The following is a 22,727-nucleotide window of genomic DNA, read 5'->3' as shown; positions in this document are numbered from 1 at the left end:
AGGCAAAATTGGAATTAGTGGAGATTGGTTGGGTCTTTATTTTGAAGATAAGATCTTCTTTTCTGTTGAGAAATGTGGTCAGGTAGATGATACCTGTATTTTTACTGTAGTTTGGGCTTGATTGCTCAGGAATTTGACTTTCTAGGAGCCTCCAGAGATGCTTTAAGGAGTGCCCACATTTCAGGAATGGCTGAGAATCAGAACTCCAATGGAAACGAATTTTTTCAGTGTCCCCAATATGAGACAGAAATCCCTCATCTTGAGGATGTTTGTGTAGACTTGAGGACTTTGGGAGTAGAGATTTGGTGCCTGAGCCTCTGGCTCAAAACTTTTAGGAACCCAGTGAGGAATGAGAAGTATTGTGCAAGGGACAGACAGTGGAAGTATCTTTGTGTTTCTGACATTGCCCATCACGGTTTACAGGCTCAGAAATGCACTTTTTAATTCATCAAACATTCAACTGCTGAAAATTTCATCCCAGAACTCCTGAAGTGGGAGCAGGAATTGAGGGAGTCTGGCATTGATGACTTAACAGGCTGAGGGAGGAGAGGGATGACTCCAGACAGCATTGGTGGGACTGGCAGGGACGTTTGTATGGCAGAATGGGATCACAGGATGATCCAGGTTGGAAGGGACTTCAGGAGATCGCTGAGATTGGGAGCAGTAGATTGGCAACTGATCTGTTCCTCTTGGAGAAAAGATGTTTGCAATCATCCGCTCCTCCCAAATGTTGAGTTTACATTTTAAAAAATGGCAAAATTCCGAGTCAGGGAATCAGTGGCTGATTCAGCAAACTGCAATAAGATTTAATCTAAGGTCATCAGAATCAAAATAACTGCACCAGAGATAACATTACAATATATAGGGTCTATGTGGACTATTTATATTGCTTCTTTCTTTTGTTTATGTTCTTCCTTAAGGATTCTCCTTCTTACCCTAAACAAGGATATGCAAACCTTCTTTTGTACTTACTGAGCTTGTTCTGGGGAGCAGCAGAGATAAAAATCTCATCTTGAAGAGTTTGCACTCAGACAACTTCTAATAAAATAAGCTACTCACAACATAATAGTGCTTCATTTCAGTAGGACCTTGAGTGACAATTTTCCAAGTTACCATTCAGAAAAGGAACAGGAAAGGGAAGAAATGAGCGGGCAAACCAAATGTAGAGGGTGGATTCTTAAGCAGAATGTCCTAATATGTTCTAATACATCTTTATGTGAAGAAGAAAAATACTCATAAGTTGACCTAGAGATAACTTTACAGTTGGTCCATAAGATATTAATTTCAGAAAGTCAAAACTTAGAGAAGATCCTTTTTTAAAACAGTTTTAGGATGTTCCGACCCTCCACTTTGTTAGCATTTTTCATAAATCCAGTCATAAATGGGTATAACTGCTCTGGAGTCCAGCTGCATCCTCTGGAATGAAGCAGTAGGACCAACGGCTCATCTGTTTGCCACATTCAGTCCGGGAGTTCTGCTTCTGAAAGATCTTCTCATGTTGTTGGCAGCTGAACACAATTCCTGTTTAAAACCTGAGTTTTGAGCACTGAAAGGATTTGGGGTAGCAGCTGCATCCTCTGGAATGAAGGAGCCCGATCAATGGCCCATCTTCTTGCCACATTCAGTTCTGAAGTTCTGCTTCTGAAAGGTCTTCTCATGTTGTTGGCAGCTGAACACAATTCCTGTTTAAAACCCGAGTTCTGAGCACTGAAGGGATTTGGGGTAGGACCTCACCCCTCGTATCTTCCTATTGAGTAGCTTTAATGAATTTGTTCTCTTACCAGTTGTCTACACGTCTTGCCCTTTGATGTAAGCTGGTCCCTTGTGCCGTTCTTAGCCATCAAATTGCTTTTCAAATGACCTGAAAGATGCTGTCTTTTACTGGAGGAGGATCCCATCCCACTCAGGAAAACCTGGATGCTGCCTAACGCTGCATTCCAGGGTGGGAATTGCAGATTGTTTCTGTGACTGTGAATGTGCCCCTGGCTGGGGACATGGAGATGATTCAGATCATCCTTAAATCCATGGAGACATCCTGGGTCTGCCCTTTCCCTGGTCAACCAGTACGTTCCTCTGAAATTCCTGGATTTGGCACCATTCCCAGTTGACAGTTGGGCACAACATCATATTTTGGATGTTGTTGGCTGTGCCTGGGCTGGTGACACAAGTCCAGAGGATGGGATATGGAGGAGCCATCAGAAAGATTTGAGTGTCCCTCCATCCAGTCCTTGGTGGTGTGGAATTGCAGGCTCCCACACTCACCCTTTTGCATTAACTCATTTCTCCTTAAGTCCTTGTTTAAGGAGTCATCTTTGTGTTAAACATTCACACGCCAATTAAAACCTACTCAGTGTTTGATTTAGTTTACAATAAGTAAAAGCAAACTTTTTGAATGAGAGGCAAAAAAATCACCAAATGTGTATTTTATCCTTTTGGATACCCGTGCACAGACGTTCCCAGGCACTCCTATTATGAAAGTATTAAATATAATGGAAGTAGAAAATAAGGAAAACCCAGCACTCTGTGAGCTGATAGCTGGATGAAGATGAGGAATTCTGAGATACTGATCTCTGTAGAACCATTTAAAATATTTAATTAGTGAAAATTCAGTTATTGAACACAAAGCACTTTGTACCTGAATTTTACAATAAATCCTTTTATTATTGCAAAACAAAGAATATGTTCTTATTCCTCATACCTGGAATTATGAGACCCTAACCAGACCAAATTTTGGATGAGTTCTCTTAGTTATCTGATTTTTTTAGAGCTTCCATTTTCATAATAATTGAAGAGATTTGAGAATTTCTGGCCACAAGTCTATTTTCACTCCACCCAAGTTGACTGTAAGTGGATTTTGTTAAGAATAACTACTTCTACCTCAAGTTCTGTGTATTTATTTTTTGTGTTGCACACTGCAATCACTTTTTAAATGCCACTCAGCCCTGCCTGTAACTATTTTTCTCCTGAGAACTAAAAGGAGATAATAAACAATGGTACCAATGGTATTTAAAAATCCATGTTACACTTTATATTGAAAGTATTCTGGGTGGTACTGGATGGAGAGAATGGGAAAATATTTTAACCTAGGAATGCAAATTCTGTTTGCTATACTCTGAAAACCATCTGGTCTTAAAGGAACTGAAGAAGAGCACATTTAGTGGAGATTGACCCATGGATTTGGAATTTCAGATTGGGGCGGAATGCCAGCACATGGTGAGCAGTTGAAGGATAATCCCACACTGATTTTAGGAAGTTGTTGACAGCTTCCCATTGAGTTTGGTCTTGTCATTTATTTGCCTTGCAAAGCTGGAGGACTCCACCCCACAGTGGGACAGTGCCAGCCCTAAACCCATCAGGCTCGTGGATCTGCTGCTTTGATTTTCACCTGGATTCAGCTGGAACTCTCCACTCCTGGGGCTAATGTTTTCCATGGCATGGGAAAGACCACAGTCAGGCGTACATGATGTTGTCAAAATGATAAATGGTAAGTGCAGCTAATAGGGGGCAGCTGCCAGGAGGACACAGCCTGTCCTGGACCAGAATTAATTGGGGACATGCAAAACTATGCAAAACTGTGCAAAACAAGCTGCCAAAGGTGGTCACTGTATTGACTGACCTTGGGAATCTGCATGACTCGAGGCCCTTGCAGGTCTAGTCCTTCATGGTCCATTTTTTCATGCATTTATAGGCCTTCATTCTTGTGTTCTTGTATTTTTTTTTCATTTTATTTGGTTAATTCTGGATATGTTGACTTCAGCTCTCACTGTCTTCCCTTGCCTCTTCTGGGTGGCTGCAATATTCCTTCTTTTTTTCTTTCTCTCAGTATTCCATTTCATTGTATTGGTCTCTTATGTTCCATTTTTTCGTGCATTTATAGGCCTTCATTCTTGTGTTCTTGTATTTTTTTTTTCATTTTATTTGGTTAATTCTTGTAATGTTGACTTCAGCTCTCACTGTCTTCCCTTGCCTCTTCTGGGTGGCTGCAATATTCCTTCTTTTTTTCCTTCTCTCAGTATTCCATTTCATTGTATTGGTCTCTATGTTCCATTTTTTCATGCATTATAGGCCTTTTTTTCCTTCTCTCAGTATTCCTTCTCATTTTATTGGTCTCTATGTAACAGCTACAGTCACTCACATGTTCTTAGAGCTTCCCCAGTGTTTAGATGTTTAATAATAAAACCCAGAAAAGTGGTGAGTCGATAGGAAGTTCTTTGCCATCATCTCTGTATGAACGGCCCAGGTAAAAGGAGCCTTTTTCCTGTCACATGATGCACTTTCACCCTTCAATAATAAACCAGCAAAGCATCTGGCTCCAAAATTAGACTCCTGAAAACCTCTGGCTTGTGCCCAGAGGCATTGGCTTCACTTATCTCTAATGGAAATGCCCACAAATGATAGCAGGAGTGTGACAGCAGAAAGACTGATAGAGTTAGCCCTGATATACCAGATATTTCAATGTGTTTATTTTTAAAATAAAATATTTTGGGGGCTCTCACAGCCAGACTGACCTCGTGTCAGGTGGTCAGGATGAAGCATTACACAGCTTTCATTGGCCCATGACACTGACGTGTCCAGCAAGGAAGAGAAAAAGAGAAATAAAAGCTATACTTGACATTTAAAAGTAACTTTTGGGGGTTGCATTCCAAATAGAATAGCTTAAATGAATGAGTTACTTCTTCTATTCTGAAGTTTACCACCTGGAAGGAGGGAAATCATTCTGACTTCACAGGTGCACAGGGACAGGTGTCCAGGTGTACCATACTGGGGAGACACAGAGGCATTTGAGAGAGATGGAAAAATACATGGATAAAAGGGAATATGATGACATCAGGAGGCTTTCACTGGGAGAATTTTAAATGAACAAATTCCAGGGCCATGAAGGTAAAATGCATAAAAGATCACAGAATCATTAAGGTTGGAAAAGAGCTCTAAGATCATCAAGTCCAAGATGGAAAAAAAAATTGAAGTGAATGATGACCAAGGCACAGATCAATATTAATTTTTTTCCTAATTCTTCAATGAAAGATGGAGCTGCTCTTGAGAAAGAAAATTCTTTTATTTCCTCCATTAAGAGAGAGAATCAGTCCTAACTCAGCCTCTAATTCCCTTGGTGGGGTTGGCCATCTTGGCTTCCAGTTTATTTCTGTGCCTGTTTTCCATTAAAAAATAAGATACAATCTGTGTCTGCCTACAGTTTCTGGTTGCCTCTGTGCAGCACAGCTGCAGGAAGCTTACAGGTTTTGTTACTTGTTGGAGCTGCAGCTCATCCTTCCAGCTGTGGAGATTATCTTTCCTAACAGCATGTGAAACTTGGGATGTTATCAGGACTCCTTGTTTAGAGACCAGCTCTGAAATTAACCATTCTCTTCAGAGGAAAGGAAAGGAAAGGAAATTCAGAGGAAAGGAAAGGGAAAGGAAAGGAAAGGAAAGGAAAGGAAAGGAAAGGAAAGGAAAGGAAAGGAAAGGAAAGGAAAGGAAAGGAAAGGAAAGGAAAGGAAAGGAAAGGAAAGGAAAGGAAAGGAAAGGAAAGGAAAGGAAAGGAAAGGAAAGGAAAGGAAAGGAAAGGAAAGGAAAGGAAAGGAAAGGAAAGGAAAGGAAAGGAAAGGAAAGGAAAGGAAAGGAAAGGAAAGGAAAGGAAAGGAAAGGAAAGGAAAGGAAAGGAAAGGGCTGACTTCAGAAGTGTGGGAGACAGCAAGAAGAAGAGCAAATTGGGGAAGCTGAGGGGGGAACACAGTGAAAATCAAAAAAACATGAAAAAAGGGCACAAAACAAGGTGCGGAGAAAGTTTTATGTTTTCTTCCTGTCTGGAGGTTACTGAACACGCAGTTCATTGGGCTGGAAACTTCTTTATGTGAAGGAGGAGAAGTGAAGGAGGAGAAATGAGTTCCATTGAGAGATATCAACACCTTGGACTGGAGGATGCATCTTGGAAGGTGTCATAGAGGGAGCTGGGAGCAATTCCAGTGGAGTGGTGCAGTTGGAGTCCTTAAGAAGAGACAGGCAATTAAGAGAGTTGCAGTGAAATACATCTTGGACAAAAGGCTTTAAGGTAGGAAGAGTGGACTCGTTCCTGCACATGAAATCCGCTTTTGTTGGGTCCACTGTCTTTGGAGCAGTATTTTGAGGGATAAAATAAGGCTCTTCATCCTGTTAGCAAATTCTTTTCAGGAAAACATTTGTCTACTCAGGAATATATTTGTTTTTACTGCCTTAACTTTCACTAAGAGTAATGAAGGAATAGTTAAAATAGTTCATCTCTGTTGGAATTTTATATATATTTTTAGTATTGCTGAAGTCCCCTGTTGTCAATGTGTACATTTTTTGAAGGAAAACTAATTAAAAGCTGAGCATTTAGTAGTGACTGCTGCAGTGGTGTAGCCTTTCAGAGTAAATTCCATTGTCAATAATTTCCATGAGATCTTTCTGTTCCTGTGTTGATGCCTGATGGTCTTTCAGTAAAGGCAAACCAACACATTTGAGTTTGCTGTCAAGTGCACAAAGAAAAGAAATAGAAAGATTATACACAGGTTTTTTACCCAAGTTGGCCCTGTCGTGAGGATGCAAGGTGCAAATGGAAAGGAGAGAGTGTGCAATATTTTGAGGTAAAAATGTGATTTTTAAGTTGATGGTGTTTCTTTTGGAGTTGGGAGGCTACTGGGAGAAACATGGATGGGTCTGTGAAAGTCACACAAGGGGAACCTTGTGTGGATGTCTGAGGTCTGAAGGGCAGAGAATGAACCTGTTTTTATTAAAAAAAATTCATTAGATAAGGTCACCCAATCTCTGACAGAACAGAACCTTTAGAAACAGAGAGGGATTTCCTTGGATGCTGGGGGAAGGAATTGTTCCTGTAAGGGTGGGGAGGCCCTGACTTCCCAGAGAAGTTGTGCCTGCCCCTGGATCCCTGGAAGTGTCCAAGGCCAGGATGAGGCTTGGAGCAACCTGAGATGGTTGGAAGGTGTCCCTGGCCATGGCAGGGGTGGAACTGGATGGTCTTTAGTGTCCTACCCAAACCATTCTATGATCCTGTGAACTTCTGAGACTATCTATTGAATAAACTTAGAAAATTAAACATTTTAGGAAGGTTTTTCCCCCTCAGAATATTCTATTTAGCTCATTAATGTAATGCATGTATTTTAAAAAGTTGGCATTTTGCCTTGGCAAATAGCTTGAAGATAAAAGAAAGTTTATTCCTGTAATTTTCCTCACATGAATTCTTGTCATTTAGAATATCTTGAATGAAGTTCCAAATATAATTTTCTATCCTTTAAGTCTTGCAACACATCAGAAAATTTCCCACCAGAGTTGACTGTTAATGCTGAGCCCCATTTCTGCTCTGAGTGCCACAAGAACTTGAGCTGTTGAATTAACAGATGACATCACTGGATCTATGGATGTGGGGAGATTTTTTGTGTGTGAGCCGGGATCCGATTTCTTATTAATTTTCAGCTGATTTTTAATAATGGTGGAACTGAGAAGACTGGTTGTTTTCAAGCTGGAGTTCAGATAAAGTTAAAACGTGCGTGACTTCTGAGTGTGATCTTAATTCAAATCTATACGTCTCCTGCTCCTGGCACCTTCCCATGATTCTGGGGAGGAGAGAATGAAAACATTATTTTAAGGAGTATTTGGTGCTTATTAAAATTACACATAACGCCCGCCTTCCAAAGAGTCTTGATTTACTGCAGGTTGTTCATGTGTCGCATGCGGACATTTTTAGCGAGCAGATTTCTTATCCCTGCGAGAACAGGGAATGGCTTCCAGTGCTCCACGATCCGGGAGCACAAACGTTGCATCCATTGTAAAAGGTAGGCAACCATGAAATCTATAAAGCCGATTTGGCAGGAGAAGCTGCTGTTGGTGCCAAGATTTGGTTACTGACCCACAGTTTCCTGTTTGGAAATCTATTAATTGATTCGCAAAGAGCATCTTTTTGGAAAACAAGGATTCAGACAGGCTGGCACAGGCTGGAGCTCCGCCAAGACTGCTCGGGAAGGTTGCCATGCTGGGAGCGAGCGAGCGAGAGAGCGAGAGAGCGAGCGAGGCGAGGGAAGAAAAAAAGGCAAGACTTGGCACGGCTCAGTCAAATCAGCTTCTTTTGTCTGCTGTCTCGGCTTGAGCTTCGCGAAAGAAAACCGTCCTGGGGTACAGAAAAACTCACAACTTTTTTTTTTGGTTTTCAAACTTCCGTCGCTTTTTAAGTCTCTTGGGCTCTTGGGAAGTGGTGGTGACATTAAATGACGTCCAGTTAGCAGTGAGCAGAGAAATAAAAGCTTTTAATGAAGCCTCCACAATGTCAGTTTGTACATATGGGAAATACGATATTTGGTGATTTTTTTTTCCCCCTATGTCTGATTAAACTGTAAAGGAGCCGAGAAACTTGGAAGATTACAGAGGGAATGTGTAAATAAAAGGGAGAATTTTCATTTTTTTGCAGCAAAACAAAAACTTTTCATCGACACAAACATGCTTTAAAACCGAACCTGACCTCCTTCGGAATACGTTCGGAATGGGAATTCCAGCGTTTCTCTCGACAGAAACGAACTTTTAATGGAACCTCCTTAAAGATTTCATCTGACCCAGCAGTGAAGTAAGAGTAGAGAGAAAGTTGTGACTTCAATAGAAAAGTGAGTACGTTCTTAAAGCCACAACGTTTGTTTTTGCTGCTTGGTGCTGTCCTGGCTCCATGTCCCAGCCTTTAGGGACAAACCTGAAGACCCAGCAGGACACACCGAAGACACCCAGGCTGTGCCTGAAGGGCAAAATCAGAGCATGGCTATTCTGCTCCTGCTCTCAAACATTCCCTTCACTGCATCTTCCTAGAGAGCCTCTGGAATCGCTGAATTTTCTACTTTTAGAAGCAACAAGAGATGGAAAAATATCGTCTGCTGCCAAGTGAGGGATGTCTGAAGATGACACAGTTGATGGCACTGGATACGGAAACTTCACTTTGTAGTTACAGGACCTGTTTGCTGCAGACAGTGAAAAAATCTGCTCTTTTCTCCGGAATTAAAAGAAAATGGACTAAAAAAATCAGTGATGGCTGAAGCGTGGACGCTTTACCATTTCCATAAAATGAAGGAACTAAAAGTCCATTGTTTTCTCTAAAGGTACCTGTTTTTTCAGGGAGAGAGGTCCCTGCCTTCTGATTTCCTGGGAGCAAATATGATCACACTGCCTATTAGGCCTGGATATGCTGGGATTATCCTCCTGCTGCTGTGACAATCAGCATTATTATTTCAGGGAGTAACTGTAAACCGTAGATTTTTATGGATCGGCTTCGCTTGGAGTAAGTATTACCCTATCCTTAAAAACTGGATTGTTCAGCCTGAGATGTGCAATTCCTGGCATGCTGCACACAAGTGCATTTTCCTCATTCTTCCCTGCTGAAGGGAGGAAACAACCTTAATGGAAAGGTTTTTAATAAGAATGTGTTTGTGTTTTAACTGTGGTGTTTGGATTATGAGACTGCTAAAATTAACTGGTCTTTTTGATGATGTCAAAAACTTGGGTTACTTAATATTACATTAAATTGGTTTCTCAGCAAGATCTGTTTGATTTTTTTACTACATCAGTGAGCCTTTAAAAAGATGCTGTAGTTAAATAGTGGGTAAGATGCTGTTGTGATTAATATTTGGTTCACTGAAACATTTTAATAGGGTTTCTTAGGGAGTTTTGAACAAAATAATTCTATTATTCTGTCTTTCTAAATCCTTAAAAGATATCCTCAGCAGCTCAGTGTGGGAATAGGTGTGCCGTGGGGGATTTCAAATGGATCCTGGGTGGAAGGGGAGTGTTTGGAGGAGTTGAGTTCTGCTCCCCGTGTGGTTCTTGTCTGTTGTTCCTGCGCAGGCATTGCCATGGGATGTGCCTGGGGACACGGGGATGTGCTGGGCTGAGTTTGCATCACAACAGTGCCCTAAGTTTGTCTGTCCGTGGGGAATTCTGGAAGAAATTCCCATTATTTCTCAGAAATCCTGTGCAGCCTCAAAGCTTTTGCTGTTATATTTAATTGTGGCATTCCAAACCAAATCTTTACTGGGTGTCCCTATTAAAATTCAGAAAACAACAGGAAACACTTATGGTGCTGCCTCTAAGGGAAATATTAAAATGACCATTACATTTCTAAGTGATACAAAAAAATGACTGTATTTTTCTCCCAAGTACCTACATAATTTCATAAATTCAGGTTTTAAACATGATCAACATGTGGGTGCTTGCAGTGCATTTATAAAGAGAAATATTTGTACAAATACTTAAAAATCTGTGGACACTGAAGTTATTTTGAAGCTGTTCCTACAATGTTGGAAACACTGTTTATCTCTCAAATATCTCGTCAGTACATTTTGGGTTCCTAAATGAGATACACACCACTGCACATTTCTTTTGGCCTACATAATAAAATGTTTTTCTTCCTGTTGAACTCTTTGATTTTGAAAGTTCATCTAAGTGCTAATTTTTTGGAGAATATCCCAACTTGACAATTTAAAAATGAAATTGGAATTGCAAGGTTTAAATGTTGGAACCTGAACAGTGGTTGGATTGCATGCAAATGGAATTTCTGGTGTAATTTGACATGGTTTATTGTATTTATGTATTTTCTTTATCAGCTGGACTTTTCTGGATACTTTAATCTGATTATTCATTGCCACCATTCATCTAAGATCCTTAATTATTGGATAGGTTTAATAACTTCATAAATTAACAATTTGTGTTTAATTCTTAATGAATCATTAATATCTATTTTAGATTGGATTGTGCGGCTCCCTAACGTGGCATATTTCAGTGTGGAGGTGAGGGTTGGTGGTTGGGGTTTAACTTAATTTTTGTTATTAAACTACAGTTAATATTTCACATTAGAGCATCATGTTTGATACTGTGATGGGCCAATGTCTGATTTCACTTGTGGTGATTAATAGGACATAAAACAAGGTTTACTCTCCTGTTTTAATTAGTGTCAAAGCAGTTTGAGATCAAAATGGGCCTGGAATGGGCTTAGTTTGTGCCTTTGATATTGATATATCCAAGCATTTTAAAATTGAACCCTTACTCTGAACCCCTGTGGTTATTGGACAAGGAAGAGATGAGCAGTTCTCAGTATGACTGTGGATTCTCCCTAAATATGGTTGTAGGACAACAATACAAATGTTAAAATGCAGTTTATAGAGGTTTTATTTTGCATTCCTATAGCCATGGGAGGTTATCTTGAGATTCTGCATGTGGTAGAACTCCATGTGCTGAGGTGTCCTCAGTGTCTATAACAATATCTTTTTTTTAAAAATTAAAAAGTTATATTTGATTTATATATTTTAAGGCTCTTTCCATTTTCCGTGTATTCTTTACCATTAATACAGAATAATTGCTTATTTTATAGTCCATCATTCCAAGGTGTTTCCTCTTGGCACATGGGGACTGACTTGGGTGGAATTCCACTTCTTTATTCCATATAAGCCACAGTCTTTATCCATGACACAAAAAATTTGAGCAAAGTCAATATTATTTCATCCACTGTAACTCTTAAAATATCATTTAAGTGAGTTGAGTAACTCTTGTAGTCATTGTGGAGGAGTAAACTCCTTTAGGAGATGATTTGGGAGGTTGTCCCATCAGTCCTGTGAGTCACTTTCTTTATTAACCATAAATAATTGGGAAATAGAAGAAAAAATGGTGAGAATATAAAAGTATTAATTTATAGTCTTTTTAAGTTATGTTGTCATTTATTTATAGATGAGGAATTGCTCGCAGTTGTTTAGGATCTGACTGATTCTGATGATTTTCTTAATGAATTTTTTTTAGAAATAGTAGAAGACGGTACTGTTAATAGTTGTGGACATCCGTGTTTTTCCTATTTTTCTTTATAGATAAGTTATGCCCAGTGTACATCTGTTCCTCTGAGTCAATACAGCAGTTTTTCCATATTTATTGGATGCTATGGAATTGAAAAAGATTTTAGGGATAAATCATAGATCATACAAAAAAATCCCATTATTGTCTTTCCTTTACATTTGTTTAATCACCTATTTTTGCTAAGTTTGCCAGGATCAAGCAGAATCTTGGTGTCATCTTTTCTCCTGTTTGCTGCTGACCTCTTCAGCCTGTGTCCAATACTGGTTTATCTGAAGTTACAACCTCTATACTATCAAATTTTGGGGTTTTAAGATGGGAAATGCACAGTGATGGCAGCACTGTTTGCTCTGCTTGCTCTTATTTTATTAATCAACAGATTAATGGAAGAGAAATCAGGGAATATCCAATCCTTGATCTTGAGCAGGGACACCTTCCACTATGACAGGTTGCTCCAAGTCCCCTCCAGCCTGGCCTTGGAGACTTCCAGGGATGGGACATCCAGCAGCTCCCTGGTCCATGACTGATGGTTCAGACACTTTCCGATCCACAGTTTAGGAATTAATCACATCCCAAGAAAAGTGTCTCCCTCATACGGACACAACACTTTTACTGAATGCCAGAGGAAACTGGAATGGTTTGGTTGAGTTCACTAAAATACAATGAAAAGATCTTCCATATAAATTAATATTGAAAGAATGAGAGAAGAAGCATGATAAAAACATTGTGTTTTTTTTCTCTGCTAAATTGCATCAAAGTGGAAATTTTTTTTACTGTCTTCTTGGATTATGCCTGTAAGAGTTCCTTCTTTTTTCCTTTCTTTTTTCACATAACAAGGGTTTAGTTCTCAGTCTCCAAATGCAAACTTTGGATTTCAGCACTGAGAGGTTTCCATTGTATTGATTTTTCCATGCAAACCTTCATCCCTTTTACACCTCAGCACAACACCAAGTGTGCAGTGTAAGAGTAGATACAGTGCTTTGCTCCATGAGAGATTTCTGTGTGGTTTTGTTTTGGAAGCCCCCACAGCTGTGTTTTTTCCAGTCCTACAGATAGGAATGGGAACAAAGTCTGTTTCTTGTTCATCTAACGCACAGAAAGTAAAAACTAAGAACTCTACAGACAGAACAGCGTTAATTAAGATGATTCAAATTTTCATTTTCCATAGGTAATAAAAATTTTGATAATAAAAATTCAATCCCAGATTAAAGCACCTGCAGAGACTGTGGAGAGGACAGACTGTGAGAAAATGTGTAGGTTCAGGAGGAGCATACTCAGAAAAAAATCTCAATTTGTTTTGACCTCTGTTGATAGAAATGGTTGAACATGGTAGGTTGGGAAGTTTAGTACTGATTTCATCCACTGATAAAATCTTCTCCAGGGCATTTGTGACCTCTTCTTGTTTTTGGCAGTTTTCCCATTTCTAAGACCAGCCTGGTATTTGCCCATGAGTTTCCATTATAATCTGTTCCCAGCTGGGAAGAGTTGTGTTGGTCTGTCCTTGGCTGTGAATTGTTTGTTCATTGTCCATTTTCTTTCTGAAAAAGAAAGGTGGGAAGGCAGTAAGGACTTCAAGGAAAGAGAAGATCTCTTCTTTATTTGGTTAAGGCTTATTGCTTTCATTGACGTGATGGAATCATGTAGTGAGGAATCCTTTGGGTTAAAAGGGACCTTAAACTCATCCAGTCCCCACCCCTGCCATGGGCAGGGACACTTTCCATTATCCCAGGCTGCTCCAACCCCATCCAAGTGGCCTTGGACACTTCCAGGGATCCAGGGGCAGCCACAGCTTCTCTGGTCACACTGTGCCAGGGCCTCCCCACCCTCACAGGGAACAATTCCTTCCCTCTATTTAATCTAAATCCACCCTTTTTTGGTTTAAAGCCATTCCTCCTTGTCCTAATGGCTTTATTACATACCTTTTGTTTATATCTATGGCTTTATATTTATATTTTATGAGTCTTTCCATTAGTTGTTCACAGTTGTGATGCATTTCAGAGGCTTGAGATGTTTTGTTCTGCTGCCATTACACTTCTGGCTCTACTTTTCTGTTTTTGTGCACCCAGTGTAAAAACTTCATATAAATGAGTTTTTGTAATGTCTGCTGTATTTATTTTTTTTTAAGCTATGATTAAACTGGTAAGCTCATAGTGTTGGTATAATTTTGCATTTAAGATACATTCTGCTGTTGCAATAAACCCCATTGTCCTAGCATAATGCTTTTCCTTTCGTATGGATTCATGCTGTAGAACATAATTCTTTCTCTTTGGTAGAAATTCATCTGAAAAGGAACTGTTAAAAGCCAATATATTTGTAGTGAATGAAGCCATTTTAGCAAAGAGAACAATGTGGTTCCTGCAACACTGTCTCACTGTGTCCTCTTGAAAATTGCTCTGGTGCAGGAGACTGTTGTGGCACTTATTTTTATAGCTGGGAAACATTATTCTTGTTATTTAATTCAGCTGCTGACATAATGAGTGCTTGGTTGTAATGAATATTTGATATGTTTATGCTAATGTAAAGGCCTAACTATTGCCAGTTCTCTCCAACCTTTCTAACTTTTTAGACTACAATTTTTAGAGTGATGCACTTTGTCCAATGTGTCTTGATGAAAAGGGAGAATATTTTTATGGACGCTCAATTAACAATTCATAAATTCATTTTCTTGTGGTCTTAGCTGTTACTCTGTAAGATTTTTAACTTGAAATGGTCTCTTCAGACTCTCATGAGAGAATTGGGCCAGGATCAGGATCTGCAGTGTGAATGTGTGGGATTCATTACTCCTGTTTTCCCTCAGAGTCAGCAGCCAGAGCTGGGCACTTTTGGTCATTACCTAATTCCAAGCTATTGGAGCTGCAGGTGGAATCTTCTAAATAATTTTGTCCTAAAAGCAGCATAAAAAGACACAGACATGTTTGAAAGGTTTGACACAAGAGGACAAAGATTTATCAGGGGCTGGAGCCCCTCTGCCCTGGAGCCAGGCTGGGAGAGCGGGGGGGTGTTCACCTGGAGAAGAGAAGGATCCAGGGAGAGCTCAGAGCCCCTTCCAGTGCCTAAAGGGGCTCCAGGAGAGCTGGAGAGGGACTGGGGACAAGGGATGGAGGGACAGGACACAGGGAATGGCTTCCCACTGCCCGAGGGCAGGGATGGATGGGATATTGGGAAGGAATTCCTGGCTGTGAGGATGGGGAGACTGGCACAGGGTGCCCAGAGAAGCTGTGGCTGCCCCTGGATCCCTGGAAGTGTCCAAGGCCACTTGGATGGGTTTGGAGCAGTGTGGGATAGTGGAAGATGTCCCTACCCATTGCAGGGGGTGGGACTTTCAGGTCTCTCCTGACCCAAACCATTCTAGGATTTTTTCAAATCCCGCACCCACCTGTGCCAACCAACAGCATCTCTGGATTTTATGACCTTGTAGTGCCATGAAGTTCACAATGCTCTGATCACTGTTTCTTCTTACTCTACTTTTTTATTTTTTAAAAAAGGAAGTGCTTTCTGTGCTCTGTTGTCCTTTTTTTACGCGATACTTGTGTGTCCCTTGCATGACAAATGTCCTCACAATTGTCATTATCACAGACAGTCTGTGTTCCTGACTGCAGACTCCCCTTTGAGCTGTCTGTGAGATGTGGAGAATTTTGCCTGTGGTATTTCCTCTCACCTGTTCCGTCCTCTGGGATCAGGCACAATCCCACTGGCAGGAATGATGCCTGATATTCCTGGAAAACATTCCTGACTGTGTCTCATTGTGAACAGGCACAGCCCCGTGCCCTGGACTGGCCAGGCTTGGATTTCTTTGTGGCTTCCTTTGCAAGGAGCTCATTGAAACAAATCTTTTGGGTATTCAGCAGCCAAAGGTAGTCTGAAAATGAAAAAAAAATTAACATAATGAGATAGTGAGAAAAATGCAAAAAAAAAAAAGAAGTAGGATGAAGGAAACCAAGTAAAGAAAGGGGGGATGAGAAAAAATGCTTTTAGGTGAAGTCTTGCCAAGAAGTGACTCCAGACAAGTTTTCATGGTCACTTTTCTTTTGCTATTAGGAACAGAAATCTGTTGGTTATGCAGAGTTGTTTTACTCTGCAGCATCGATTTTCCTTGCCCTCCATGCTTTGTAGCAAATGATCAACCTCCTGTGCTGGCAGGTAAAGAGAGTTTTGTCTTTGTCCTGTGTTCCTGGGGTATGAGGAACAGAGCCAATTAAATTAATTTAATTTTGGACAGCATATTAAGAGTCAGTAATCCTATTGTATTATGGCTGCATGTCAGTTAAAGCTATTTGCACCCTCTACTTGCTTGGAATTTTTTAGCATATTTGGATTTTTCTTTAGTTCAAGAAATTTTTTTTCCTTTGTTTTTGGGTAACTGCAATGTGCTTATATGCATTTTTAAAAATTATTCTTAGCTTACTGTTGTGTTTTATTAAACTTAATCTTTCATATAGAAGATTTTTTAAAAGATCCTGGAAGAGGGATGTGTATGCATCTAGGGTATGAGTATATATGTGTGTGTGTGTGTGTGTGTGGTGAAAGACTTTTTGCTTCTTTGAGGCAATTAAACCATTTACATTTTTGCATTATAATCAGGTATCGTAAAGTTTGTTTAAAGATTTTTTTGTTTTTCTCATAATTTTTCCAAATATTCTGGTATTCAAGTCAGTTTGTACACCTGCTTCAGTTTGAGATTCTGGATGACATTTAGACCAAAAACTCTGTAATTATTTACTAGGAAATAATTCCAATTTCATTTATAATAGTTAAAAATGAACCAAGGAAATGTGTAAAGTCCTTGTCTGCCCACCCTGTAGTGAAGAATTTCCTTAAAAGCCTGTGGTGGGAGCTGCAGTTTCTCATGTTGCCTCAAATACACCATTTTTCTTTTACAAGTCATTTTTATGTGTAAAAAGTTTCTAGATTTAGGTAGTGAAAGCAGTTATTAGATTTAAATAGTGCCTTTGAGCTTCAGGCTGCCTTTTGTTTAATGCTGCAATGAGGGACATGGTCTGACCCTTCACTTGCCTTTCTGAGGGACGAGTGAAAATAAAATAAAATTTGTCATTTGTGTGTCTCAGGATGAGACCGGGAGACTTGTGTGACCCAAAAGTCAAAATACCTGATGGAAAACTTGGAGTGTGCTTCCTGTGATCCTAAAGCCACTCATGAAGTGAAAGGCAGAACCTCCACTGGTCTTTCTGCTGCCTTGAAGGGCACCTGCACAATTTGCTTCATTTGGGATTTCTGCTGGAGCACCTGAGTTTGCTCCTGCCACTTTCTGTCCAGATGGGGTCTTTTGTATTCCTGGATCAGGCACTCGCATCTCAAAGTTCTTGTCCTTAAGGATCCTCTAGAGAGGGCAGCAGCATGGAAAATTCCTTCCTGTAACTGGGAGGCTGTGAGGCTTTGCTGTGAAGCCAACTTAGATATTATGGAGAAATTTTTCTTTTTGAGGGTGGGGAGGTTGCCCAAGAAGCTGTGGCTGCCCCTGGATCCCTGAAAGGGTCCAAGGCCAGGTTGGACAGGGCTTGGAGCAACCTGGGACAGTGGAAGGTGTCCCTGCCCATGGCAGGGGGTAGAATTGGATGATCTTTGAGGTCCTTTCCACCCCAAACCATTCCATGATGCTCCACCCCAAAGAGAGCCCCCGCAAATGCTGTAGTTACAGAAGGGGGAACTGAGACATTCAACGCAGTTGATGAAAATTTTCCCACCCTTTCCTGCAAATAAACCACACTTACTGTATTAAAAAAAAAAAAAAATCCCAGATCCTGGCTCCTCAATAAGAAAATAAATGATACAAAAAAGGATTTTTCCTCACTCCTGTGGGTGCTCAGAAAAGGACTTCAGATTTCTTGTCAGAGTTTTGGAGCCAAAGATACACCTGAAAATAAAGCTTTGTATGGATCACCTGCAGATCCCATATTCCAGGCTGCAATTCCTAGTTTGGGAATCACACTTTGGGAGCAGTTAGAGGAATATCCTTCCCCAGTAACTCAGTATAATGTGCAATGGCTTTAATATTGATGGGAAGGCTCCCTTAGATTATCCTTTAAATAGTTTTATTCATAACCTATGAATACTGCTTAGCAGTTTCAGATAAGATTGGCTTTGTATAAAATTGAAGAGCCTGGAGAAAATGTTCTGTCTTGTTAACTCTCTTTTGGCTGAATCAAAAATTGCACCTCGCTCAGGTTGTACTGAGATTGGACTGGAATGGTGGGACTTGAGCATTTGCTATCCCCACACAGCTTCTGTCTGAATTACATAAAACTTGAGCTTTTACAAATTTGTTTTGTTTGCCCGTGAGTGAAATGAAACCCTTCTTCTCCCCTTCCCACCTGGGAAGTGTCACCTTCTTTATCTGATGATTTTTTTGCTCAAGCAGTTGCAGATTCCAAAGTCCCAGTGCCTTTAATGAGGTGGCTTAAGTTTGAATGGTCATAAAGATGATTTTGTGTAGCTCAAACATTGTGAAACCAAGCTGTCATTTTGCCATTGGTGTCAGCAGCTATTCCAGAAAGACATTCCTGAAGCAGTTGGAAGCCTGTGAGTTCCATGCCTTAGGTAGCGGGAACAGGCTTCCAGGGCTTCCCAGATTTAATTCCTGCACTGTGACAAAATATTTGAAGCGCATATGTTGAAAGTTGCTTTCACAGCCTGTATTTGGGCTTTAATTTTATTGGAAGGTGTGTGAGACTGCTCCTTTGGAAAATCAGGCTCCTCTAATTACGTAGGTAACATATTTTAAAATGTTAGAGTCTGCCTATGAATCATTTCTCTCCCATTATTAGAGGTGACATTTCCATTTAATTTCCCAGTGGGATTCCATTTAATGTTTTCAAAACAACATCAGTCGAAATCATATTTGTTTTGGTTGTTTGCCTTTACAAAGAAATGTTTTATGAGAGGAATTGCAAAGTTTTTCAAATGGAAGAAAGAAGAGTTTTTAGACAGGAAATATTTGTAAAACTTGCACTTGTTATTTTCTTTCAAATTCGGTACCTTGAATAGATGTCAGACTTGTGAGGCAGCTGGGACATGTCTAAATATTCTCAGAAACCAGGAATTAGGGAGTCTGCTGAATTTTCTTATTTTGATCCTGTCCTCATTGAGTGAATTGTGCATATTTAGTGCTGTGAATGGAGCTGGTGCTTTGCTTTTTATTCACGCGTGAAGAATTTAGCCCATCCTTGGAGCATCCAGAATATTATGACCAGGAATATTTTTTTCAGCTGATTTTGTTACATTACTGCTCTGATGGGACATACACAGGCTGTTCTGGATGTGCCTGTTCTAAATAAAAGTGATTTTTGACCCTGAGCACACGTGGAGTTGTCACAGGTCAAGGCAGGGTTCAGCCAAGAGGACAAGACTCTGTGTTCTCAAAAAATATCTTATTTTTAGCATAGGACAAAGGCTAATTGTGGCTTGAAGTTTTATCAGCTGTCACTAATAAGATTCTGGGTGATATTTGAGTCTCTGCCTTGTTTTGGGTTTGGTGTATCAAATATAAAGTGAAACTGAAATACTATAAAAATTGTAAATAATGAAAAATGCTTCTGCTTTTGGGAAAGTGGGAAAAGGGAGGGAACAAACAGAGAGGGGAAACAACATGTGAAGAAAAGAGAGACATAAAATCTTAGTATGCTGCTTATTAATAGGATTTATTGCTGCTATTTGTAATAACCCTGATTGAAAGCGTTTCTTTAACGTTGCGTGCTTGGTATTTCCCAGGAAATTAGAACAAAACATTAAATGTGTTGCTTTCTACTCCACGTCTCCTTTCCCATCCCCTGATCTTTTTTACTTGGGAGATTTTAAACATTTATGGGGGAAAACCATTTTAAAAAGGGCATGTAGCACCAAGGTAATAATCACAGAGCTGTGCTGCTTTATGGGGCAATAATCCAGTTGCCTTGTTTGAAAAAGCTACTTGGCCTTCATTCTCCAAGGCTTTTCCTTAGGGAATGGGACCGGATTATTGCCTTGTAAAACAGTGCTGCATCCCTCTTGTTGATTAATTATAAATCTCTGCTCATGGAGTACTTTGTGTTTTACAGCATTCCCCTTCCTTTCCTTCATGGCTTTGTCCTCTTTTCTGAGAATTCACAAATAAAAGCTGAGTTTTTCTCGATTTGTGGCACTCGAAAATTAATCTCCAATCTGGGAGTTCTTCTATGAGCATGTTACACAATTATTTTCTCCAAATAAAGGGGAAGCTCAGTTTACTCAACTTTCTACCACACATCCACTTTTTTTGCAGCCACTGATATGTATAAACCTGCAATAAATAAATGTTAGCAAGGAACTCCAGTGGTAACACCTATTTGAATTTCCTGGAGCTGGGAATGTGGGCTGATACCTCATGCTGCCACCATCAAGCTATTGTCATTGTTAGCACTAAGATGGGTGTTAAACCCCTAAATATTGTTGATTGATCTTTTTGGGCTCTTCCATAAAATTTTTAAGTCTTTTTCCACTTCCTGAGGCTTTCTGGGAGTGGGAAGGAGCAGTCCAGAAATAGCTGGAATAGCAATAAGCCATTCACAGCCATGCTCAGGTGGTTGCTGGCAGGACATTTCCCAAACTCCAGGTAAGCTGGCAGGACAGTCAGGTTGGAAGTGTTGCCTGGCACAGTTCCAAATTGATAGACCCTGTTCAAATTGGAAGATTATGGGATTTGTAACGTCACCTGTAATTTGTGTGCTGAAGAGGAGTGTGAATAATGTTCTGATGTCTTTTTCAAGGGGTGTTTGCTCAGTGCACAATGAGGGAATGGGTATTTTTGGATGTCACATTTATGATTTGTGCTTGGCATCACCACTCCTGATTTATTTATGTGTCAGCCTCCATACAATGGGCACTCTGCTTGAAAATAATTTGGAAGCTGAAGCTGTTGTGTGTGACCAGCAGCTTCCTGAGCCGTGTTTGATACGGAGGATTTATCACACCTCCAGCTCTACATCAGCGATGATTATCAATTGTTTTCTTGATGAACAGCAAAACGATGACAGGGAAAGGCGTGATTGCATTAAGGAAAATATTCTTCATAGTCAGAGTGTGAATCACCAGCCTTGGAGAATTCAAAAACTTGATTGGAGGTGACCCTGAGCAGTTGGATTGAATGTAGGATTTGTTCCACTGTGAGCAGGGGGTTTGGGCTCCACATTGTCATGATAGGTAAAAGAACTATAAAAGAAAGGCCTCATAAAACCAGGCCTTGCTCTGCTGGATTGCCAGCTAGCCTGTCACTTCTTCTAAGTGCAGATAAGCAGCTAGGTAAGTTCCCATGTGAAAATATCTTGAGAAGGAGAACAATCGGTTCTTGAGAAAACTGAGTGGCATCTGCATAAACAATAGATCTGTCCCATGAGAATCAGTGAAGAAAATCTGTAAACAATTTAAGAATAGAGATTTGGTAGACAAAATACCTTTTACTAACCAACAGAGTAATTGGCAAGAAAGTTACTAACAAATTGGTGTAGCACATGAGGTCTGTGAAAATTGTATAAAAATGAGTTATGAGAATAAAGAATGGGCTTTTTCCTGCATGAAGAAAATGGGATCTCACATGATTCATTCTGATACCATCCCTCAGTGATCCTTCCACACTGCATCCTTCAGTGGCTGAAAGTAAGAGATGCTGCCATGGGTTCCAGTGAACTTCTTCCATGTCAGACAGCTTTTCTGTGTCCTCACTGCTTGTGGGAGCCATCTTCTCATTCTCCTGCTTTAGAAGTTCATGAACTGTGCAGTTTCTCCATGTGGAGAAACTTCTGGATAGGTTGGAGAATCCATCCTTGGATGGATTCTGCGTGTGTGGGACAAGCACAAGTGTTCTGCTCCCTTGGTTTTAGGAGCTCTCCCATTATTAGAGGTGACACTTCCATTTAATTTCCCAGTGGGATTCCATTTAATGTTTTCAAACTGTCGGTGGAGTAGCTTTGTGGAGTCAGCTCCTCTCAATCCACACATCACCAGGGAGGTGAGAATAGAGTGGGGAATATTTAGAAACTTTTCAAATACTTGACAGAAAGGAGCTCAGCCCATGCTTGGTTGACCCATCCCAGGATCACACCTGGAATACATTTCTGTCTGTGATAGGATATAATATATAATTCATAATAAATGAGTTTTCTGCTTTTGAGTCAGCCTGACCACTGTTAAACTCCTTCAGCTGACAGAGCACTACAGCAACACTCAAAACAGCTTTTGGGCAGGTTTGTGGTCTGTACTCACACTTTTTGAGTAGAAAAATGCACAGCAGGACTCTCTTGGATCACAGAATCGTGGAATGGCCTGAACTGGAAGAGACCTTAAAGACCACCTCCTTCCAAACCCCCTCCATGGGCAGGGACACCTTCCACTAGACCAGCTTGGATCTAATGTTTAAATTTCCTTAAATTAGATTTTTTTCTCCCTTTTCTTTCTTCCTCAGCTTCATGATTTTTTGTTGGTTTGTCTCTGCTTCTGTTCCTGACAGCTCAGTGACCTCACACACTGAGATCACACTATTTTTTTGGCACTCCATATGCAAGAACCTCTTGTGCTTGACTGAATTACAAGGAGGTTATTAACTCCTGGTGGGGTCGCTCCTCTTTCTCAGCCAACAAGGCAGAGCACAGGTTTCACAGTGACATTCTGTGCCCTGCTTTTTGTGGTTTTTATAAATACAGGCAGTTACAAATGGGCGTTGTAGACACATAAATGGGAGATTACTGTGTCCTGCTGCTGAATTTTGTTTGAGACCAGACATTGATGATTCACCACCTGATGGTGACAGTGGATTTTGGGTGTCTGATCCTCAGTGTTGTTTTTGAGGGAATTCATGATACCTCTAGAAATTCTTGATGTTTTGATGCTTCACAGAGTCTGCCATTCTCTGTGTGAAA

General features: G+C 40.3%; 1 protein-coding gene across 1 annotated transcript in view; it reads left to right on the top strand.

Moving 5' to 3' along the window:
* The first annotated feature begins 7,742 nt into the window (after positions 1-7,742).
* MSRA (methionine sulfoxide reductase A) overlaps positions 7,743-22,727 on the top strand; it is a 223,944-nt gene continuing 208,959 nt past the window's right edge. Inside the window, exon 1 of the mRNA XM_005424956.2 lies at positions 7,743-9,289. The gene's annotated coding sequence lies outside the window, so the exon portion shown is untranslated. The remainder of the gene's footprint in view (positions 9,290-22,727) is intronic.

The sequence above is a fragment of the Geospiza fortis genome, unplaced genomic scaffold (assembly GCF_000277835.1).
Source record: "Geospiza fortis unplaced genomic scaffold, GeoFor_1.0 scaffold106, whole genome shotgun sequence".
Classification (NCBI taxonomy): Eukaryota; Metazoa; Chordata; class Aves; order Passeriformes; family Thraupidae; genus Geospiza; species Geospiza fortis.
The sequence above is the reverse complement of the archived record's forward strand: the minus strand, read 5'-3'. Positions and strand labels throughout refer to the sequence as shown.